Source organism: Ochotona princeps, chromosome X (genome assembly GCF_030435755.1).
Source record: "Ochotona princeps isolate mOchPri1 chromosome X, mOchPri1.hap1, whole genome shotgun sequence".
NCBI lineage: Eukaryota > Metazoa > Chordata > Mammalia > Lagomorpha > Ochotonidae > Ochotona > Ochotona princeps.
This window is the reverse complement of record NC_080865.1, coordinates 90707893-90731657: the sequence shown is the minus strand read 5'-3', so window position 1 is coordinate 90731657 and position 23765 is coordinate 90707893. Positions and strand designations below refer to the sequence as shown.

General features: G+C 40.0%; 1 protein-coding gene across 1 annotated transcript in view; it reads right to left on the bottom strand.

The window, feature by feature from the left end:
• Window positions 1-23765, bottom strand: part of STK26 (serine/threonine kinase 26) — a 57353-nt gene that overhangs the window by 32395 nt on the left and 1193 nt on the right. The gene's annotated exons all lie outside the window — the stretch shown is intronic.

Here is a 23765-nt window from a genome sequence, read left to right as displayed (position 1 = left end):
CTTAAAATTTTTATACTACTTTAAAACTAACCACCATGTGTGTGAATGTTAGCTAATATTTCGTATTATAAAGAAAAGTGATGTATAAGTAATTATGACTTTTTGGAGGCTTTCACTACCTGGGTCATTTTATTCCCATGTCAACAACTAGACTGGAAGGGACTAGCCTATACAATGTGGGAAGCTGGTTGTGAGGATATGCAATGAGTCCCATAGGATCTGATGTCAGGGAGTCAACAGCTGCATTGTCACCTTAGTTTTGATTTATTGTAGTCTTCTGTAACCCTTTAATGCTACAGTTCAGTTCTGTTCACAAAAATAGACTACAAACTGATGAAATTGCTCAAGAATTAAAAATAACACTGAGTACTAATTATTAACTTTCTGCTTAGTTTTATGTAGGTCTGTAATTATAAAAATGATTAGTGAGGGCTCAGATGACTTTAATAATGAGAAGGGTAAAACAAGCTCCCCATAAATTTTTCTAAATTTCAGAAGACTGTGATGTTACAGTATTTCTCTATTTTGTAAACCTGAAGCGCATACTAAAAGTATCTGATAAAGTTTTATGAAATGCTTAAGAGACATCTGTGATTTATATTTCTAAAGTGAAACACTTATCTACTATATTTTTTGCTTATGACAGAATAAGAACTAAGATAAAAATTAAGTATGCCTGTGTATATTTGAAATTAACCATGAAGAATTTGGCTTGAGGTCAAATTTCTTTAGGTGGTCAGTTGCTTCAGTTTGGATTTCCATGTTTATAGGAGCTCAAAATATTTAACTAAGTGGATAAAGCATATGTTCTCAGTTTACCTATGTTATGGTGAGTTTGCATTTTTATGTTTCTCTCAAAGGTTATGATAAGTCTCCTTTGCCACATAAAATAAGAAATTTCCACTTCTACACTTGTGCAAAAAAATGAGTGAATTATGGTCCGAAATGCAGTTACAACAAAACCAGGCTTCCTCGTGGTACTCAGCACTCTACCAACTCACTGCTGACACCCTGTCTTTACCCACTTAAAAGGTAGTTCTGAGGTGAAAGAGGCGGCGGCAGCACAACCTTGTTTTTAATGGCAAAGCCTCACATGACATGCAATTTTATACTTTTAAAGCAACTGTTTAAACATGCAGCCACATTGTTCCCAGCAACAAGAAAAATGTATTCATAAGGCAGAAATAAAATTAAATTTGTAAGTACTTTTCCATCCTCCCTGTATTATTCCTATTTTAAACTGCAACTCATTAGCAAAAATCCTTGGAATGCAAATATTTTCATAAAGGATAACTTCATTAAAATTATTACAAAAGGTTTTGACACAGCTGCATGAATACCAAAGCAGTTTGAGAAATTTCTGATTAATACTTTTGAGTCTAATTCGTTTTCAGAACAAAAGAATAATTGATCATTTTCCTTCACTGTGACTCCTCCTACTCGACAGTGGATTGGAGAAGATTTTCCTTTGCCTGCTCATTTCTTCTCATGGACAGGGGTCTGAGGAAACAGCAAGGCAGGCTGGAAATATTGTGGGACGTCAAGACTGCAATTCTTCACCTGTGCCTGGGAGATAATTCAATTTACAATCGGGTAAAGAATGAAACATTTCTTAGATCCTATTTTCACACCATCACAACCACAGTTTTCTAAAGAAAAATGAAATACAAAAAGAGTGAGAAGAAATTTAACCACACCTTCCCGTACCTTAGAAATTCCCAAGCAACAAAGTCACTTAGAGGCAGAAGGTTCATTAGTTCCATTTCCCAGATATAGAGGTCTTTACCTTCCTTTTATTTTAATGGAGTATAAAAAATGTCACATCATTCTGTCGAGCCAGGTAAATCTTATCTTTGGATCTAACATCTCTTAAAAGGAATAATTAACTTTGTCTTTTTGACTTGTTTAACTGGAACCTGAAGTTCCTTTTAAACCTTTACTTATATCGCATGGGGAAGGGGGAAGGAAATGTCCTGCAAACAATCACAGTTTTCTCTCAATTAACCAAAAGTTAAGGCTATCATCACAACAAATGCTGGATGCAAATTCCATTGCATCATTTAGCTTATTTCCCTCTGACCTTATAGCCATTCCAAAGGAAAAAGGATTTTTTTTTAAAAAAAATACATATTACAGGGGTAGAGAAAGCAAAGCAGTCAAGCAAAATTGACTTAATTTTGCTTATCCCAAAAATTATAAGAAATCAGCGATTAAATGTTAGACTCGCCAGCTGTGTAATGAAGGAGAGAAGTAGACTCTCTCGACCCCTTACTATTGTGAATCTGTGACATACTAGAAGTCAAATTCCTCTATTCCCTTCCTTTTATCACTTAGCAGTCACTATTTTAGTTTTGAAACACAAGGGCTGGGATCAACCAGCTTTGGCCACAGACATACAACTGACTTCATGATTTAATGATCCAGGAAGAACTTCAGAATCACTAGTAGACTGCATTTACATCCCAAGTCTCTGATATTGTAATGAGAACAGTTAAGAGTAGAACGATTTACTGCCCAGACTGACCTCTTGCTCCTCACAGCAGCCATGCCCAGTCGTATATGACTGTCTCCCAAGAAATCGCGGTAGATCACCAATAATCTCATACAGGATCTAGTGTTCCACTAACCATCCTCTCCTTTGTGAACTCACTCAGAATGTGAAGTCATATTCAGAACACAATAGAAGAACCATACACAATCACATATAGAACCTGAGCATCCAAGGAACCTAAATGGCCAAAGGGAAAATTCCAGGCATATCTTACCATAACCTAAGCCCAATGATTCAAGTAAGTTGTAGTTCAGACAAAGTTAAATGCAATATTCTATTAGGGAATTACTTTCTTAAACTTAAAGCCTTTAACTCATGTCATTTTTTTCCCAGTTTACAATACCATTAGGAAACTACTCTCAATTTTTGAGGCTTTAACTGATGCCATTTTTTTTTTCCCAGCTTACAATAACCTGTCCCTTTGTCCATCTCTGGAAATCATAGCATCTTTCACTGATGACGTCAACAATGAACAAACATTCCTAATTCCCTAAGGGAATCAATTGCTTCATTCTCTGTCCTCCTGCAGCCCTTTCCTTATGCCTCCATTGGAGTACACTGTTTGCAGCCTCTTTGATTGCTATGACCATTCTGTTTTCGTTAAGCTTATTAAGAAGAGAGCTCAGTCATCCTCAGAACTAGGTACCCTCATAATGGCCCTTGGATGCACCTGGCATTTATGGCTTTGGGGTGAGTTTAGATTCAATAAAGTGAAGATTATAAAAATCAGCATGAAATTTAAAATCAATCCCTACCCTGACACATTACTAAATAAAAACTTTCCTAACATTGTTGAAATATTTTTCTTTGAACTGCAGAGTTCTTTCTATTGCAAAACAGCAGTTCTTGAAATAACTTGGAGCTAGAATACAACTGGTAGTAGCCACACCCACAAGGATGTCGGTAATATCACTGATCTTTGCAAATTTTATTTTAGAAGCACATCCTCAATAACCTTTAACTACCGTCACATTACTACTATGTGACCTGGAATACATAGGATGATTCCATACTGTGCTGCAAAGATTTAGCAGTCCCAAAGAACTACTCTGTTGCACATTTCTTTTAATTTAGCTGGGCTAAACACATACAAAAATACATAATTCAAAAAGTGGTCAGGATTAACCATCAGCATTCATGCTAATATTACAGGGATTATTACTGATTATCCAGGATGTTACAGAAATATGGCCAGGGATTGATAAGTTCTATCTACAAAATATTCATTGGCAAAGGGAGGAAAGGCCACATAAGGAAAGGAAGACAAAGATTCTCTTAATACTTGTATATAAAAGATAAAAACAGGTATACTAATTTATCCATATTCAGGCCATTATTTAATCAAATGCACACAGGGCACTTTAAAGTGATGGACAGTTTCAAGTGATGGACAATTTCAAGTGATGGACACTTAGATCCTCATTTTATGCTATTCCCAGTGGAGGTAAAATTAAAGGATATAATTCCAGTACTTAAAAAAATAAACACCTTGGTTCAAATCTAAGGCAGCAGGCCCCTACAGAAAATATCAAACTATCATGGGTAATGTTATGGTCAATCTTTTGCACACTTATTAAAATGCATTGGGTTAAAACCAAATTGATTTGCTCACAGCCTATCTTCCTTCTAGATGTGGAATTCCAATTAAAATCAATGGGCCTGAAGCTTGTAAGCACAGCACTAAATTATTAACACAATGAGTTCTTTAGAAAATTAACACTGATTGAAAAAGTGGAATTTTACATAGACCTACCTTTTTATTCTTAATGAGAAAGTGGCTGCAGAATGATTCCCCTCCAACACGTTCCTCCTTAATCAAATCTATACTCCAAACTCATTTAATCAAATAGTTTTTGTGAAGAGTTACCCAATGGAATTTAGCACTGAGGAAAATTGTCTCTAGGAAACTGCTGGCTTTACCATTCTATGATTGTAAGAATGACACTGATGGCAAGATGGCATCAAAAGCAAATGGTTTTACTCTGGGCAAACACTAAGAACGCAGCAGAAAGATTTTCGTGCATTCTAAAAGAATGATCCCTAATATTTTCTGCAATCTTCTTTTCAGTTCCCCAAAGTGAGACTATGTTTATGTGTACATGACTAGAAGAATTCTTATTGCTACATTCATATCCTATTTACTTTTCCAAATATTTGGAATAGCACATTAATAAATAAGAATGCACTCAGCAAGCAACTAAAAATGTTGTATGTTAGATATGTGTGAAATAGTGGTACCTGAAAACTTAAGCAAAGAACTTTTACAAATAAGCATAAAAGTTAAATGTGCATGGAGCACTATGATACCCTCAGCACATATGTAAGAAAGCAGCTTGCTAATGAGAGGAACAAGCTAGATTTCAGCATCCTCTCCAAAGATGATTTTATTATCATCATTCTTTCTCGTTTGCACAAGGAGTCTCATTCATTTGAAACAAAAGCCTTAAATGCTGTAATGTTTCCATTTTCCCAAAGAATTCTGGCTTAGACAACTCTTCTTTTTGTTGTGGATGATCTCCATTTGAAATCCCCCAACATTTTCTGAACTGAAATCTCTCAACCTTGTGAGAAATCTTTAAAAAACTGAAGGAAAACTCACATAATGGGCAAAGTATACACACATTTCGAACATTTTTCCACCAAAATAATTTTTAATTCCATTTTCCCATGAACTCTGTGAAGGTCCCTCATATGTCTATCCCTCTCAGCACTCCGTTGTGCTCTCCATCAAGAACAGTTGTGAACATTTTCATCCATAACCTATAGGTGCAGATTCACCACTTTCAGATTCAAAGTTCTGTGACATTGCTGAAATCTATTCATATAACCAAAGCATGAATTAAATAGATGCTCTCATCAGTGGGAAACGTTACCAAAATTATGAAATGTCTACTAATATTAGTATGAGTTGACTCATAGGCAATATAATAAACAGCTGTTTCTAAGCTCTTCACACAAATACATATAGGGAGAGCAAGGTAAATACAAAGCATTTGATAATTTCAAATGTGCAGTGCTCGTCTAACAATTTAGGAAAATTATGAATCTCCCATTACAGCAGTCAACATCCAATGCCAAATTTGCATTCATGCACAAAATCTATGTTTTATTTCTTCAAAACAAATACCACACAGTCTGTTTAATAATTTTAGAGTGCAATATATGTTTAGAACTGGATGCGATGTTTACAAACCCTTGGATTTTTCACTTCTGTAATGAGTGATTTCTAACTGGGTTGGGGTGGGAGTTGGAGGCAATGACAGACAAGTAACCACAGGAGGAGAGACAAATGACAATGTTCCTTAATTAGTTCTTGAATTGCCATTGCCAAAAGAAGCTTGATGGACACATCAAAATAATTAAAATGCTTGGAAAAACGTATGCCCTAAAGATCTGTGATCTACAACTTGAGCTGACTTGCATACTGTCATTTTGCAGCCCTAAACAGAAAGAAAATATCATCCGCCGAACAAATTCCCACTGTCCAGCCCAAATGGACTCATAAAACACTTTGACAAGTACAACCTTACAAGGACTCCCTGTGTTCTTTTTTGCCTTAGCTAATTTCATTCCCTTCCTTTATTCCCATTTTCACACCCAGTCTGGAGGCCGGCTCTGCTACCCTGCAATGCTTTTTCTTAGCATCTCAGCAGCAGCCTGGCTTGACTCATCTTTCCTCAGAATGTCTTGTCAGGCTAGTAGGGAGCCACTGAAAGCTTTCAGTAGATGAATGAAAAAAAAATGCTGTATTTCAGGTAATTCCATCATGCCTGCACGCAGCCTTGCGTCTACTTTGTGAAAAGAGCCAGAATAGCTTGCTAAGAGAAGAATGTCTGACATTTTCCAGAAAGAAAAAAAAAAGTGCCAATAGAACTTCCTGATTAACCAAATATGGACATAAATGAAATCAGCAGCAAATTACAAATAATGCCTGGTCTTTTTAGCCCTTGATAATTTTGTGATTTACCAATACGTGTTTGATGGCTGATGGCACCTGTCCTCACTGAATCAAGTAGTTCAGTAGCATTTGTCAGAGCCTGATTATTTCATAGGCTAGGATCTAATAATTTTAATGCATTTTTGATTATGTATTATTCTCCTTACCACTGAAAAAGTACCTGAGACCTTAATTGTAGGTTGAAGACACTCAGTAGGAGGAGGAAACAGATGTGATTACATCTGACACTTAACACATGCTATTCACTAGCCTTCTCTAACGCATATGGCCATTTAGTTTAAATTCCTGATAAAAGCAATTAATGCTCCTGCCCTCCCTTATATTCCTTTACAGAGTAACCTGCCCCTGTACTCTTCCTCCGGAGAGGGGGAAAATATTAAAATGGATCCATACGCAAACACACACGTAATGTGTTATTACCTACCATCAGACAACTTCCCCTACAATTCTGTGCTCAAACGTTTTCCTCTGTAACGCTAGCAAAAAATTTTGTCTACGGATTTACTATAATCTGAGAACCTTCCTTAAATTTTAAGCATTACAACAATGTGATCAAAATAACGTTAATTATGTCAGTAAAGAAGAAATCTTTGTTGTTACCATACTATATCCCCAAGCTCAGAGAAGAAACTATAAAATGCTTCCTTTCTTTAGATCAGCAATCCTCAACGGGATGGCAGGCCCTAAGGCAGGGGGTTAGCAAACATTTTTCTGCAGAGGGACAAACAGTAAATGTTTTAGGCTTTGTAGGTCACGTACGCTCTGCAGACTGAGTCTGTGTCCCATATTCTTTGTGAAGTAACTCTTTCAAAACATTAAAAAAAAAAAAAACCTTGCTTATAGGCCACACACAAAGAAACTGCAAGAAATCCACTGCATGCAATTAATGAATCACTCTCTGGTGCATATAGAATTAGTCTCAGTTACATGTCCTTTTGGGGGGGGGGGGAATTTGAGAAAACATTAACTCAAATAATTCTCTCTGCTTTATGGTTCAGATGAGGAATCCTGGTTGAGAAATACTGCATTAGACGCTCAAAGAGCTAGCAGCACTGGAAAAAAAAAAAGGTTATGATTGTAACTTTTTAAAATGCAGGCATTTGCAAGTATTCACCAGGAATAACTTCAAAACGCACAATTTCAATGAACCTTCCGTTCAAAGCAGAAGTAAACACAACAGCCTTACTACCTCTTAGTGGAAAATTAATTATACATATTTAGAAAGTAATTCCACCTTAACTGTCTCAGAAGAAAATCAATTACCTCGAATCCAAACTTTGGTTGGAATGGGTACTTGATCCCTTTCATGCTGTGAGTGTATTCTCTTTTACAAACAATTTAATCTCAACTCCAGAGCCGACCAGGGCTTTCCTAAGCCATCCTCTCACCTTTCCTCTAAGGAGATGCCAGCAGACATTATTTCAGAGGGTAGTGGAACAGAACACCCGAAGATCTTCACGCTAGTAAGCAGGAGGAAATGATACCATGTTCTACCAGAAAGGAAAATTAAATTCTGAAAACTCTGGAACCACCTGATCATATGAAATAAGAACATTCCCTTGCAATGAACAGATCATCTTTTCAATGAAGAGAGACTTGTTGAAGCATCTAAAACTGTGCTTTATCTTCCAGTCGGTATCGCCCCTACACAATCACTGTATGACACAATCATCACAAAACATACAAGCCAAAATAACAAAATGTGTCTAGTTAACCTGATGGCTGCAAACTGCAGTCACATAGGTAGAGAACAGGACGGTCCTGCCTCTGGAACCCGGAGAGGCGCCGCAATCCTTGCGCAAACAGTGGTTCTTGGCTTTTTGTTTTGTTGTTGTTGTTGCTTTACTTCTCTTTTTCATAATATGAAGACATTTTCTATCTTCTAAACTACCAGACACAGATAGAAAGAATGCTGTATTTTTGGATACTAAAGTATTTTTAGAAAAAGCTGACTATTAGAACTCTTCTCAGGCAAAACATTAATCAAGTGGTGCTAAAAAGTCATTAGGCAAACTCATTTTTATAGTCAAATCTGAGATGCCACTAAGCCTTGAAATTCTCCAAAATACTGTTTAAACCATTTCCTGAGGGAGACCTTCCATGCCAGAACCCACCGAAAAAGTAACAATGATACTGACTCCAGTCATCCAAAAGTGAGATTCATCAAAAAGCAGTAAGCCCTCCTCTTTAAATAGTGGTCCAAATGAGCCAAATTAAGTGCACTGAGAAAGATATCCTTGCTAATGAAAAATATTCATCTTGGCTACAGAGGCAAAAAAGGGCCACTCCAAATGACTCCAAGTGTCTAGAAACACTTCAGTGGTCTAATTCACATGCCACTAAAATTGCACGTTATACAGAAAAGCACCTGCAGTCACCATCCTAATGACATCGGCTCCTCCCCTGGTCTTCCACAAGTTTTCTCCCAATGAGAAATACGCTTTACATTTATTTTCTTGCCATAGTAATGAATTATGGAAATGTAACTGGCATCGCAAAAGTCACGAGCAGCAAATAAGAAAAGAATTACTATTACCTCCCCAATCTTGTTTTCTGTTAGCTTGTTCTCCCCTCTGCAGAAAGTAGTGAAATTTCCCATTCTACAATAACATGGAGAGAATTCTCAACCTTTAAAGCAAAAGACTAAAAGGCTACTTTTTTCCTTCCTTTGGCAATACTCTTTCTGTTCTTCCAGAGTCCAACACTGTTTCCCTCACTTACTGTTTGCTCATGTGCTAGCAGTCATCGTCTGGCATTATGAAATTCTACCTTCCCTAAGCAGGGTTTACACCGCAGCCTCCAAAAACTGATGCCGGAACCTCAGTAGATAGAAGATCCCTAGCAACACAGCGGGAAGAATCTCCCCCCACCCAACCCCCAACCCCACCATCACTCGCTGTTACCAGAAACAGTCCTAAAAAACAACCATGGAGGTGACACCTATGCTAAAACCTCAAACTTGATTCATGATTTAACCAGTCGAATCCCACGTTTTCATTTTATGTGCTCTTTGGGAAGGCTGTGACAGAGTGAAAAAGATCTTTCATTGACAGTCATCATTATTCACAAAGACATAGTTAACACACAAAAAAGCAGCTCTCTTGGTACAAGATTTTTGCTTGGCACTGAAACTGAATCCGATGCTCACTTTTCTCCCTTCCCTATCACCCCAGAAGCTGTAGTGTGAGGTAGCCACAGCAATTTCAGCTTCCAGTGCTCACACAATGATAAGCTGCTGCTAGCTACAAGTCATTCACATCCCATCCGGTTTCTCGGATTCGCCTCACGGGAAACAGGTTTGTATTTATCAAAAACATTGCTTTGATGTAATGATTTCTCTAGAAGACCGATGAGAAAAATTAAGCAAAGAAATGGAAGCCTTGATAAATGTGATCCTGCGTGATGTTCAATTCAACTCTAATTCACTAAAACTGCTTAACACTAGTATTGAATTTCATTAAAAGTAATTTCCCATGATCTGTATGCTGTACGGAACAGACTGCTGTGAGTTCAATTTCTTCAAGAATAGTAAGAGTTTCAGTATCAAAGGAAGAAAGAACTGGCCATGATAGGAGTGTGGAAAGTGTCACAGTAAAAGCGCAATGTGTTAAATCCTGATAATCCTATTAAGTTCTCATCACGTTTTCACCTTGGAGTAAACATTTAAAATCATGTCAAACTTTCTATGTATTTTATATATGTCTCTCATATAGTAAAAAATTTTACCAAGGCCATGGATACTGCAACTCTTACTTCATACATGATTTTCAAATCTTTATAACTGGTATCACTGGTTAAAAACTCCACAGGTCAATGTTGAGCCTTATAAAAAATTAAAACACACAATGTTTCATGTGTAATATACATCGCATGTAGATATAAATGAGACCCATTCATCCCTCCATCATCTATCATTTTTGCCAATAATATCTTAACTATCCAGAATGAGAAATGGGTCAAAAGACTGTTTCCTGGAAAAGGAACAGAAGTGTGAGATGTCATAGATACGTATTGTAATTTTTACACCCAAACACATTTTATTCTTCAAAGGGGAAACAAATCATCTAACAATTCTATGAATTTATTATATTGATAACCATGGCTTGAAACAATTTTTTTAAAAAAGATTTATTCATTCTACCACAGCCAGATATACACAGAGGAGGAGAGACAGAGAGGAAGATCCTCCGACCGACGACCCACTCCCCAAGTGAGCCGCAACGGGCCGATGCTCGCCGATCCGATGCCGGGAACCTGGAACCTCCCCCGGGTCCTCCCACACGGGTGCAGGGTCCCAATGCACTGGGCCGTCCTCAACTGCTTTCCCAGGCCACAAGCAGGGAGCTGGATGGGAAGTGGAGCTGACGGGACCAGAACCAGCACCCACATGGGACCCCGGGGCTTTCAAGGCGAGGACTTCAGCCGCCAGGCCACACCGCCGGGCCACGCCGCCGGGCCCTTGAAACGATTTTAAGAGGACTTTTCTGTAACTGATTTTAAACACCTCATGGGTGACAAACATTTGGTTTGGAAGCATAGATTCATTTTTCTTGGTTGGGTATTCATATTAGAAATTTCATGAAAACTTAAGTCCAAGTTTGCTCAAATTGTCTAGTGTTGGCAAACTCATTAAATAGGCCCAATTCTCTTATTTGTACTTCTACTCCTTTGTTTGAACTAAAGTTTGAGCTTTCTTATATGGTAAATGTTGCTAAAAGGTACCATAATAAAGTCACAGGTATAGAGCATATAGTTTTTATTTTGATTCATTTATTCACTTGAGAGGCAGAGAGCAAGATCCTATCTGCTGATTCACTCGCCAGATGTCTGCAACTGGAGCCAAAGCTGGGATCCAGGAACATCACCCAGGTCTCTGACATGTGTGGCACGAACCTAATTACTCCAGCTATCACTGCTATCACAAGGGCCTCCATCAGCCTGAAGCTCAAATCAGGAACCAGAACTGGCTACTGAATTCTAGTACTCCAAAATGAGATGTAGATCTCTTAACTGGAGTCTCAACTAGTAGGTCAAAGAGTGCCCTTAGACAGCAGAGAGGTCATTTGGGAAGTGGTTTGATATTTCCTTAAAGATTCAGAAGTAACTTCCTTCCCCTTCTGGAAATTCAAACACTTAATCTAAATTGGCTTCACAATATCAGAGCTGTGAACTGGTATTTATATACTAGCAGCTCAAAGCTGAAGTCCAGTTTTTTGCTTGTAGAGCAGGGCAACAAAGGGAAGGAAAGGAATTTTGAGGAATAAAAATTGGTGAGATGTATCAATGCCGCAAAAGGTCTTAAAAATCTCTACCTTTAGTGGCTGGTGCCATGCCATACCAAGTCAGACCATGACCTGTGTAGCTGGCATTTATACGCTCCAGTTCGAGTCCCGGCTGCTTCTATTCTGATCCAGTTCCTGGCTAATGGCATGGGAAAACAGCAGAGGATGGCTCAAGTCCTTGGGTCCCTAAGCACAACTGGAAGACCCAGAAGCAATTCTCATTTCCTAGGTTTGGATTGGCCCACATCCGGCCACTGTGGTCATCTGGGGAGTGAACCAGGAGATGGAAGATCACTCCCTGCAACTTTGCCTTTCAAATAAAAAATATATATATGGGCCCGGCGGCGTGGCCTAGCGGCTAAAGTCCTCGCCTTGAAAGCCCCGGGATCCCATATGGGCACCGGTTCTAATCCCGGCAGCTCCACTTCCCATCCAGCTCCCTGCTTGTGGCCTGGGAAAGCAGTTGAGGACGGCCCAATGCTTTGGGACACTGCACCCTCGTGGGAGACCCGGAAGAGGTTCCAGGTTCCTGGCTTCGGATCGGCCCGTTGCGGCTCACTTGGGGAGTGAATCATCGGATGGAAGATCTTCCTCTCTGTCTCTCCTCCTCTGTGTATATCTGGCTGTAATAAAATGAATAAATCTTTAAAAATATATATATATATGTGTGTGTGTGTATAAATATATACATATATACATGAATATTAAATCTCTACCTCTGGGAGAAGTATCACCATTTACTGATATTTCAGATACTGATTTTTCACTTCACTTTAGCCAAGTTTCATTTCCATAATTGCGTGCATAAGCAGAATTTATTTGGTTTTTTGCATTTCATAACAATTACTAAACTGCTTACTTGAGTACACACCTAGCCATGCTGAGCATGGTAGTAAGGTTCTTAGAGACTTTCTGACTGTCTATCATCAACAGGACTAATTCAGATATAACAGTGTTTAAGAAACAGAAAAAAATCAGACCTGGCATGGTAGCCTAGTGGCTAAAGTCCTCACCTTGCAAGCACCAGGACCCCAAATGGGCACCAATTAGAATACCAGCTGCTCCACTTCCCATCCAGCTCCCTGCCTGTGGCTTGGGAAAGCAGTCGAGGATGGACCAAAGCCTTGGGACTCTGCACCCATGTTGGAGACCCACAAGAATCTCTTGGCTCTGGCTTTGGATCAGCTCAGCTCCGGCCGATGTGGGCAACTGTGGAGTGATCCAGTGGACAGAAGATCTGTCTGTCTCTCCTCTCTGCCAATTTCCCTTTCCAATAAAAACAAATATTTTAAAAAAACTGATAAGAAATACAAAAAATCAAACTTGAAGTCCCTTACTTACAGCACTCACAGATCACAGGTCAATACAGATCACAAGAACGAGCATTCACTGTCAGAGTTGCAAAGCTGTTTGCATCAAGGAAAACAGCAACTATGGGCAACCATGAGAATCTGGAAGCTGCAGAATTGAACCCAATATTGAGTTCTCAGAAGATCACAATAAATTGGTTTTCTTCACTTATCCCAATTTCACCTCCTATCAGTTTCCACCTGGAACTCTCTAATCTCCAGCTCTTTTGAGGAACTAACACATTACTAATTGTTTCTGCTTAGATGTGTGACCAGCATTTCAGCTTCGCTAAAAATGGACCTATTTTCTTCCAAACTTAGCCCAAATTTTTACTCTCTTGTTCCTTGTCATGTTTCTCCGTTTTCCACATTGAATTAGTCTCTAAAATCTAGTAAGATCTTCCTTGAGTTGTGCTGTGCTGAGTGGTCGCTAGATCAACCAGGAACTCATTAGCAATGAAGATACATGGACTTCACCCTAGACTTCCTAAATCAGAAATTCCAGAAACAGAGCCCAGCAGTTTGTAGGGTCACAAGCCCTCCAGGTGATATCCATGGACTCTCAAGTTTGACCATCCCTGTTCTAGATAAAGCCTTATCAACTAAAACCTCCAACTTTCCCTTATCTCCAATCATGCCTGCTGGGTTGCAAGCATAACGCAATCTTCCAAGACAAACAATCAACAAATACTGCTCCCGTCATTTAACTCTGCTGCTGTGGATTGAGCAAAACTCCTTACTGTGAATTGAGCAAAGAACAAATGTCTCAGCCTGGCATTCAAGGCCTTTTGTAATCAGGCCCTCATGCCAACAGGCACCTACCTTGCATTTCTGTTACAGAAGAAAGGTAACAGGTGTCCTACTGCGCCTTCTGATGATCCCCCACTCTTTAAAGCATGTGCCTAAGGCCTAGCTTCATATCCCGATTGAGTCTCCTTGGGTTGCATCCATATCAGATTCCATCTTGTTAGTGATTCATCCTATTGTTCTGTACTGTTAGATTTCTAACTGTCAATCTGGTCACACCAGTGAATATAAACTTCTTGAGGTCAGGGACTCTGTATAATTCTTATACCTCAAAGACAGACCTTAAGCTCTTTGTTCTATGCAAAGCAGACCTTCCAAACTTTGCTGTTAATCATTTTCCAGCTTAAATCAGAGTTGTCTCATGAAACAAAATGTGTAAAAACATTAAACCTAGGTCACCAGTGACCAACCTGGGCAAGCCCAATATATTACTCTTTACTGATAAGCATAGAGAAAGGCTCTGAGCTCATTTCAAACAAAGCTTCTGAATGAAAACAAAAGGAGCCAACTGGACTCTAATTAATGAGTTTGCTAGCCCGTTTTTCCCACGGGGTCACTAACATTTAAAAAGCATACATTTGAAATATGCTTCTTTCCCTGGGGCTGCCAGACACAGCAACCATAGTCTCTTTAACCACGAGAGGTCAAAGTTCTATTTTCTATCACCATACTTAGTAGCATGTGTGTATGCTTTGCTGATTGGTTTCTTTTGTGCTTCTGCTGAAAGTTAAGGCAGGCAGCAGGAAATTGAGAACAAGGCATCTAGAAACTCTCCTAGGTCTAGCAGGCAGCGATACTGATGATGCAGAGGCATGCAGCAAAAAGTCAGACTTTATGGTTTCTACTGAAACAACTCCCCTCAAATTTTTTGCGTTAATAACAACTTTTCACCCTAGCTAATTATCTGTGCTGCCCAGCCTTCCCCGTCACCACTGTTTGGTTATTTATACCATATTGGGTCAGGCAGTTAAGCCTACCCTTAATATAACATACTGTGAAGTGGCAATGTCTCAAAGCAGTCTAATGGAAGACTGGGTGGGAGCCTGAAAAACCACACTAATAGAGCAACTTATAAAATGCATTTTCAAAGAAAAATCTGGATGCTTCTTAGATGTTCGTAAAGTATTTCCTCCACCTGCCAAAAATTTACTCCCAGGATTATGTTACCAGGCGCAACTGAAACCTGGTAGAATAATTCACTAGTATGCTTAGAAATTTCCTTAACACATCTAGTGTGATATGGATTTCAAATCCAGCGAACTTCATTAAGTTGATAGTGGAAAGCCGCTTTTATAATTCAAAGCAACTGTTAGTCTTTGACTAGACACCCTATTGTGATGTAATAAACAAACCGAAAAAAAATCCAACGATGGTTGATATTAACTCAACTTCTTTCATTCCTTTGTACTTTAACTTAATAGGTTTTACAGATTCCTAGTCCCCACTCCCAACAGGTGAAAAGAGGGAGAGGGGAATAAAAAAAGGTATCACTAACAATATACAGTATCTGTTGCAAGGATCACAAAGATCCAAAGTCTTTTCATGAGAAAAATACAAAAACACAATGACTCAGATTTCCTCAGCAGTACATTTTTTGAAGTTACTAGAACAAGAGGGAAAGTGGAGACCTTTAAAGAGAATTATTTTCAACTCTCTCATCTAACCCGTCTACAATTTTGTGTACTCTGGAACCCAGTAACACAAACTACAATTTTGTTCTAATTTGGCCAGATGATCCTAAACTGTGCCGTACAAATGGCTAATCTGATATTCCAAGGCACGAAACACTCTAATCCGTAATCTTACAATAAATGAGGGAGCAGACAGTAAGCTGTTGTCAGTTTTCAGCAGCATCCTATAGCTCTAGCCCCATGAAAATGTCTACTGCTGAAAAGTTGGGGGACAGGGAGGGGTTACAGGCAGGCATAGAAGACAGGACCTCTGCTCCATTCATATGTGTTCCTGCTTCTCTGAACATGCACATCAAGTGATTTGCCCGAGTCATAGCAAGTTTTGGAGATGGACAATCAATGTCCATGGAGGCAGGGGTGGTCAACAATGTACTCACACTTTTATTTTTTAATTTTCATTTATTTCAAAGGGCTCTCAGAGAGTGTGTGTGTGTGTGTAAGGAGAAAGAGAAAAACAGATCTTTATTCACTGGTTCATTCTTCCAGATAGTGACAAGGACCAGTGCTGGGCCAGATTGAAGCCAAGAGCCAGGAACTCCATCCGGGTCTCCCACTTGGGTGGCAAGAGCCCAAACATGCACAATCCTCTGCTGTTTTTCCAGGCCATTCATAGGAATCTGGATAAGAAGTGGAGAAACTGGAATTCAAACCGGTGTCCATACGGAATGCCAATGTTGCAGGCAGTGCTTTTACAAGCTAGGTCACAACACCAGCTCCTGTTTTACGTGTTTTTTGTTTTAATATTTATGGGAAGAGAAGAGCGAGGAAACATAGAAAGGCGGGGTGACACAGGGAGACTGAATGAAAAGAGACAGTGAGAGCTCACAACCCAAATCCCTACAGCAGCCAAGAGTCAGGAATTTCATTTGGATCCCCAGTGTGGGCTGCAGGGACCAAGTGCTTAACTATCACCTGCCGGTTCCCAGGGTATATATTAGCAGGAAGCAGGAAGGGAAAGAAGAGCCAGGACTGAAATCTAAGCATTCCAATAACGGAAGCAGTGTTTTAACTACTGCACCAAATGCCTACCCTTTTTATTTTTAAATCCAAATTTGAATTTACTTACACTGGTCCTACTTCACAGCACTTTTGAGGGGGATTAGCTTATGTCTCCAATACTTGACTTCAACAAACATTAATTCAAAGATGCAGTCCCCACCACATACCTTAGTCTGCAGGCAGTGTGTGACAGAATGGTTGGGGAGCTGAGGCTTGCAACAATGCATACCATAGCAGAGTGCTGGTTCCAGTCTTTACTACTCCACTTCCAGTTCACCTCCCTGTTAACATTCTTGGAAAGGCAATCAAAGATGAACCAAGAGCTTGGGCCCCTGCCACCCATGTGAGAGACCAGGATGGAGTTCCTGGCTTCAGCCATTTTGGGAGTGAACCAGAGGGTGGAAGATGTCTCTTCTCTCCCCCTCTTTATTTTTTCAAATAAGAAACGAACACCTTTTTTTTACAATAACAGATGACCAAGTGATTTGGTGAATAGTTTAGTTGTGCAAGAAGGGTATCGAACTTACCAGTTAAGATGACTATGTCCTGGGCCTAGCACGACAGCCTGGCAGCTAAAGTCCTCGTCTCGCACACGCTGGGATCCCATATAGATGCCAGTTCTAATCCCAGCAGCCCCGCTTCCCATCCAGTTCCCTGCTTTGTGGCCTGGGAAAGCAGTTGAGGACGGCCCAAAGCTTTGGGACCCTGCACTCCTGTGGAAGACCTGAAAGAAGCTCAGGGCTTCTGGCTTCAGATTGGCTCAGCTCCAGTCGTTGTGGCCACTTGGGTTGTGAATCAACAGACGAAAGATCTTCCTCTCTGTCTCTCTTCCTCTCTGTATATCTGACTGTCCAATAAAAATAAATTTAAAAAAAAGATGACTATGTCCCACATAGCAGAGTGCCCAGTTTCCACATCCAGCTCTGGCTTCTGAAAGCAGTGGTGATGCTCAAGGAACTGGGCTCTGCCACCCACATGGGAGAGCTGGGTTAGGTTCCTGGTCCCTAGCTTTAGCCTTATGGGCAGCTGGGGAGGGAGCCAGTGGATAGGGCTCTTCTCCTCTGCCTCACAAATTAAAAATATATAAACATTTCAAAATTGAGTTGTGGGTATTTCATTTTGGTTCTTCTGAAAGCAAGTTACCTCATAGCAATCTTCAAGAGAAATTGTTTATTTATTTCCTTCTTTGAAAGGCCAAGAGCCACACACAAACACACACACACAGATGGGTAGGTAGGAAGGCAGCGAGGGGGATCTTCCATCTGCTGATTTAATCTGTAAGTGGCCACAACAGCCCAGGGCTAGACCAGGCCAAGTCTACGGGCCAGGCCGTCAATCTTCAAAGCGACATAGTTTATATGTACCGATGATGGCAATCCTTTGAGTCTTAGTCACAAGAAATGCATCATGCCTAATAAGAGCACTGATTCTTGTTCTCCTCACTCCCTTTTCTAGCAGCAAGTGAAATTAGCAACCTCATCACTCTTTCTGAATTCAGTCAAAAACTCTTACCAAGATGCCTGAAATTCTCTTACTAGATTTCCATTTCTTTAAAAAAAAAAAGATTTATTTTTATTGGAAAGGGAGATTTACAGAGAAAAGAAGAGACAAAGAGGAAGATCTTCCATCTGCTGGTTCACTCCCCAAGTGGCCCCATAGGCTGGAGCTGAGCTGGTCTGAAGCCAGGAGCTCTTTCGGGTATCCCACAGGGGTGCAGGGTCCCAAGGCCTTGGGCCGTCTTCGACTGCTTTCCCAGGCCACAAGCAGGGAGCTGGATGGGAAGTGGGGCTGCCAGGACATGAACCGGCACCCACATGGGATCCTGGCACATGCAAAGTGGAGACTTTAGCCATTAGGCTACCACGCTGAGCTAGATACCCATTTCTTTATGGCATTATTCCCTCAAAAATGGGTTACATTCAGAGAGGAGGTCTCATGCTGAGCCACTAATGAAAAGCACCTTCATACCAATGGAATTCCCAGAGTCTTCCTAATATGACTTCTGGGACATGAAAGTTTTTTTTTTTTTTTTTGCTTGTTTTACAGAGAAGGGTAGGACAGAGGCAAAAGAGTAGAGGTAGGGATATTCCAATCAGTAAGAGAGGTTACTGAACAGCCTGGAAACTACAACTAGGAGGGAGGGAAAAGGACGAGGAGATAGAGTAGGGGGCAGAGAGGAGGCTGTTGACCACAAAGCCACAAATGTATGGAAAGTCAGCACTGGTTTCTAGGCAAGCGCTGGGGCTCTCTCCCTCAGCAGTTTTGGAAGGCAGAACTGAAATGAAGTTAGAGAATGTCAAGTCTGTAGCACACTTATTAGGCAGCACTTTTAAGTATGATTCATACCTAATGGTAAAAAGAAACAAGATGCCGGCTCCCTGCCTCCAAGCAATCTACAAACTAGCTTAGGAGGCAACTACAACACACATAATTAGGGAAAAATCCAAGGCAGTATACAAATTAACGACTAGTTTGATCTGCTGCTGGCAGTAGGTACACACATGCTTGGAAACTGGGTACATTTCTCCCATCCAAGTACTTAATCAGGCATGACCCTGCATAGGTTTTTTTTAAAGATTTATTTTACTGGAAAGGAAGATTTATAGACAGAAGATACAGAAAGTGCACTCCCCAAGTGTCCGCAATGACTGAAGCTGAGCAAATACGAAACCAGTAGCCCGGAGACTCTTCCGGGTCTCCCACACAGGTGCAGGGTCCCAAGGCTTTGGGCTGTCTTTGACTGCTTTCCCAGGCCACAAACAGGGAGCTGGATGGGAAGTGAAGCCGCCAGGACATGAACCAGAGCCCATATGAGATGCTCGATTTAGCCATTGAGCCATGGTGCTGGGTCCCCTGCTTATAGACAAGAAATGGGACATTCTAAATAGGTTCATGAAGAAGGCAGGATGGAGACTTTGGAAATCAGGATGAACTTCCCATATATACATCATGACAACTTTTATAAAGTAGCTCAAATTATACTGCACAGGAGATGGCTAATTTATCTAATAACCTTTCATAGAGGCAAACTAGGGGAAGTTTTTTACCATTTGCCAGTCTTAAAGGCAGAATAAAACACATAAACACACACACACAGCACATCACAATATTCAGGGATTCTTAAGTACTAGTAAGATTATGTCATTTTTGATGACTCAAGCCAGGGAAGTACAAGATGGACCCATTTTTAGCTATTCTTCAAGGCATCTCCACTTCCTATTTACTCTCCCAACAATCTCTAGTCTAACTTCAAAGCTTCTAGTACCCCCCCACCCCTAAGGGGGTACAAGCTGACACTGATCATTTTGTTCCAGCTTGTCTTCTGCCATTTGTCATTAGCATATTCCACACTCCTTTATCAGCCACTCGACAACCAGGATAATGCTTTGCTTTTAACAAAGTAAAAGCAATGCCTTCCACAAATATTCTCCCCAAATTGCAAATTCAATTAGTTCCTTCCAAAGGTTGGAAAGGGGAGGTAGAACTCCTCATACCGGATTCTGGTACTAAATTGAATTCCTTGTCCAACGAAGGATTCTTGGTTACAGGCAAATAAAGAATCCCCACAGTTAACTCCCCCTCTACTTCTACACACGCTTGCATCCTCCCATACATCTTAAGGCAATGCTTCCTTTTATTGCAATCTGTTTAGTGTGTCATCAGGGTGCTCCCTCCCATCCACATATTCTCTCAGAAATTAGTAATCTCCCCTTTGCTGGTGACTCCAGCCTTCATTTTTGAGCCAAGTGCCTGGTATATAGTACATGCTCAGTAAAAGACTCGTAAATGACTGAAGTTCCAGAGCCACACCTTTACCTATCTGCTGAGCTGTTTTACTTGGTCATCAAATGTTATCTCCAACTCCACAAGTGTAGAATGCAAAGTATTAACTCCCTCTCAGATTTGGCATTTCATCATTTCAGCCCAATTTCTGGCAGATCTAGAATAATTCTCTCATATGCCATACACAACACTACAAAGGCTTAGACTCCCTCTTCGCTTAACTGATTATTAAGTTTTGGAAGTCTCTCTGTTTTAACCACAGTACTATGCATACAGAAGGCAAGCTGCCAAAGCAAGGCATCAACAGAGTTTGACTATCCCATTGAAATAGCCCTTGTGGAGCAAACTGCCTGTAAGTCAGTCCATGCTCCAGTTTCTCTTTGCGTCCAAGCTGGAGAGCTAGCTCGCTAACTGCTCCTTGAGTGTCCCTAAGTCAGACATGTTGTATGGCTATTTTTAAACTTTTCTTTTTCATGATACAGTTCCCTAGGCTCAGGGGTTTCCCCTTCCACCCTCTCCATGCCCTTTCCCCCATATTATTTCAATAGCAACCATCACAAGTTAAAGGCCATTTCAAAAGTCAAAAATCCTCCCATAGTATTCAAGGAACACCATAGTTTGGACCTGATCCAATTTCCCAGTGTTACTGCTATTATTTCTCAAGACAGCCCAGATGATTTTTCCTGCTCTCACAGATTGCACGTGCATGCACATCTGCTCACAGGTGTGCCCTTCCCCGTCTCTACCTGCACTCTTCCCTTCCCTATATGGGTCTAACAATAGTTGGTTGCCAGCCTACCTTCTAGCCACCTTTCGTACTTCCAATCAGAAACTTTTATTATGCTCAAGGTAAGTGTGCAGATTTTACATTGTAGTTCACACACAGCTTTAATGCTTCAGGAAGATTTAAAAATATTTAGAGTGACGTCATGTTGTACTTCAATATCCTTCCCAAGACCCAGAACATGATTCACAGGGCCAGGCAATATTTTACACCTCTTATGTAAAAGTGTTCAATAAGGTTTTCATTAATCCTTAAACTACATCTACGCTTCAAATCTCAAAAACCATTTTAAAGTTGTACCACCTTAAGTTCCTTTAAAGATATACAAAGGTTAAATTGGAAATTCTTCAGCAGAAACTTTTTTAAAAGCATTCATACAATAATCTTTGCAACTCTAATCCAACATTTATTCTCCCACCTAAACTTTATGAAACATTTATCAAGAGTATCTGTCTTCATAACTACCAACGGAAGTTCCAAGGAGAAATACTTTAAATACAACTTATAACTGAAAACTCAGAGGGAAAAAGAGGTTCTAAAACATTAAATAATAAATATTCCAGTGGAAACAGATTTGCCACTTTATTATTTTTAAAAAAAACTGTACTTTAAATATTTTCTAAGAGTTCACCTCCCATTTCGGAAATTCTTTTAGTTATGCACTAATGAACTATGCACAGGTTAAATACCTAAATATTCATATCCTCCCCACTGGTGTAACTGTGGCAAAATGTTCATTACCACAATATTAAGAAATACCAACAAAATGAAGTTGAATAACCAATTCATGAGGAGGAGTTTCAACTGGATCAAATCCTGGGTTTTCTTTCTTTACTCCAAGTTTCTTTTCTATTTTAAGGTAGTGGCAACAGAAATTTCTTTGTTTGAAAGTCAATAATGCTGGAAGTCTTAAGTGATAGAACAGGTAGCCCGACTTCTGCGTCGAGTCTCTCCTCAGAGAAAAACATTATGGATGAAAGAATTTTGTTTTTATTTCTGGAAAAATCATTTTTCCATCATTCTTCAAGAACACATGCTTAACTCAAGCTCTCTTACTGTTCTAAAAGGCCCTCATGATTTTTCAACAAAACTTGAGAATTTTATGAACACACAATACACTTGTGCATCTCACATGTGATATTTTTGCAGAAAGTATAGAAAAGTAGCCTGGATTCAAAAATCACACTGCCTGCTATGTAATTATTTTTAGGGTATTGTACAAGTTCAACTACTGCAAAACCTTCATGTTGTACCAAGCGTTGAAGAAAGATAATGGAAGTAAAAAATTAGGGACGTACGAGTTCACTAAGATGGAATGACAAGCATTCCCTTCTCTGCTAATGTGGAGATGACTGTGCAACGAAAACAAGGCTGAACAAAGTGATCATAATACTTAGAGGATATAGATTGAGAGGAACAGTTTGTATACTAGACGATTCACATTCTAACCTACCTTGTGACTCAAAAATTCAAGACAGGCAGCTGAAACAAACATTTTTTAAAAGTAGGGAGCAGTAAGAAATGCCGGCTAGCAAGCAGCTCCTAAACTACAGAAATCAAACAGACCAGAATACATATACATCAAATAAAATCCATACAAACTCAGTCAAGATCAAAAACCATTTTCTCCCCAGTACACTGTTCCCCCACCATCACAAACTTGATGAGTCGGTGGTATTGTGCTGACGCACGCACGCACGCACGCAGGCGTGCAAACACAATAAAGACCGAAGCATGGAGACCCTGCGCGGCAAACTTCACAGCGGCACAGTTGAGACCCTCAATACAACAGAAGGGAGAGAGCGGTGGAGAAAGTTCCCACTTCCTTCCAAATCAGAACAGACTGCAATTACTTTGCAAGCTGCTATTTTCTTAACACAACCAAAGACAGAGGTGAATGAATGGGATGTGAGCCACTGATGGGGGAAGAGAGGGGAAGGAGGGGCAAGGAAGCCAGGGAAGAAACAACTTTGAGGCACTTCGCAAAACTGGAAGAGATTAACCTTAAAAACACCCTACCATTTTCTGTGTTACATTTCTCTAGCCACATCCCCTCCCCCTTATTAAACATGCGCCAACTTCCTGGGACTCCAGAAAGGGCTCTAAATGCAGCTGAAAGACCTGGTTCTTAAACACACCAGGAGACCTAGGCTAGATAAGTGTCCTACGGAAAGTCCTTTCTTGGAAAAGGATTTTAAAAACCACTAACTGCATCAAATGAGATGAACTGCTACTTATATATAAAAAAATAACATAAATTTCATATATCAAGAAGCTGAGGTCCCAAGGCAAATCGCTTTTGATTTTGACTAGAAACACACACTATTTGTCACTCTCCACAACTTGCCTGAACTTGAAAAAGTTTACTCTCACATTTTTAGCAGACCACGAGGGTCTGAGGCTTTCGTGTTTTTAGCATCTGACCTATACATAAAGGAGTTGTTTGGGCTATCTAGCGGAGATGGGCACGTGAATGCCTTAAGTTAGTTGATCTGGAGTTGGCAGAACAGTATGAAATGCAGCAACTTAACAAGGCGATGGCATAAAAAGTCCACATAACT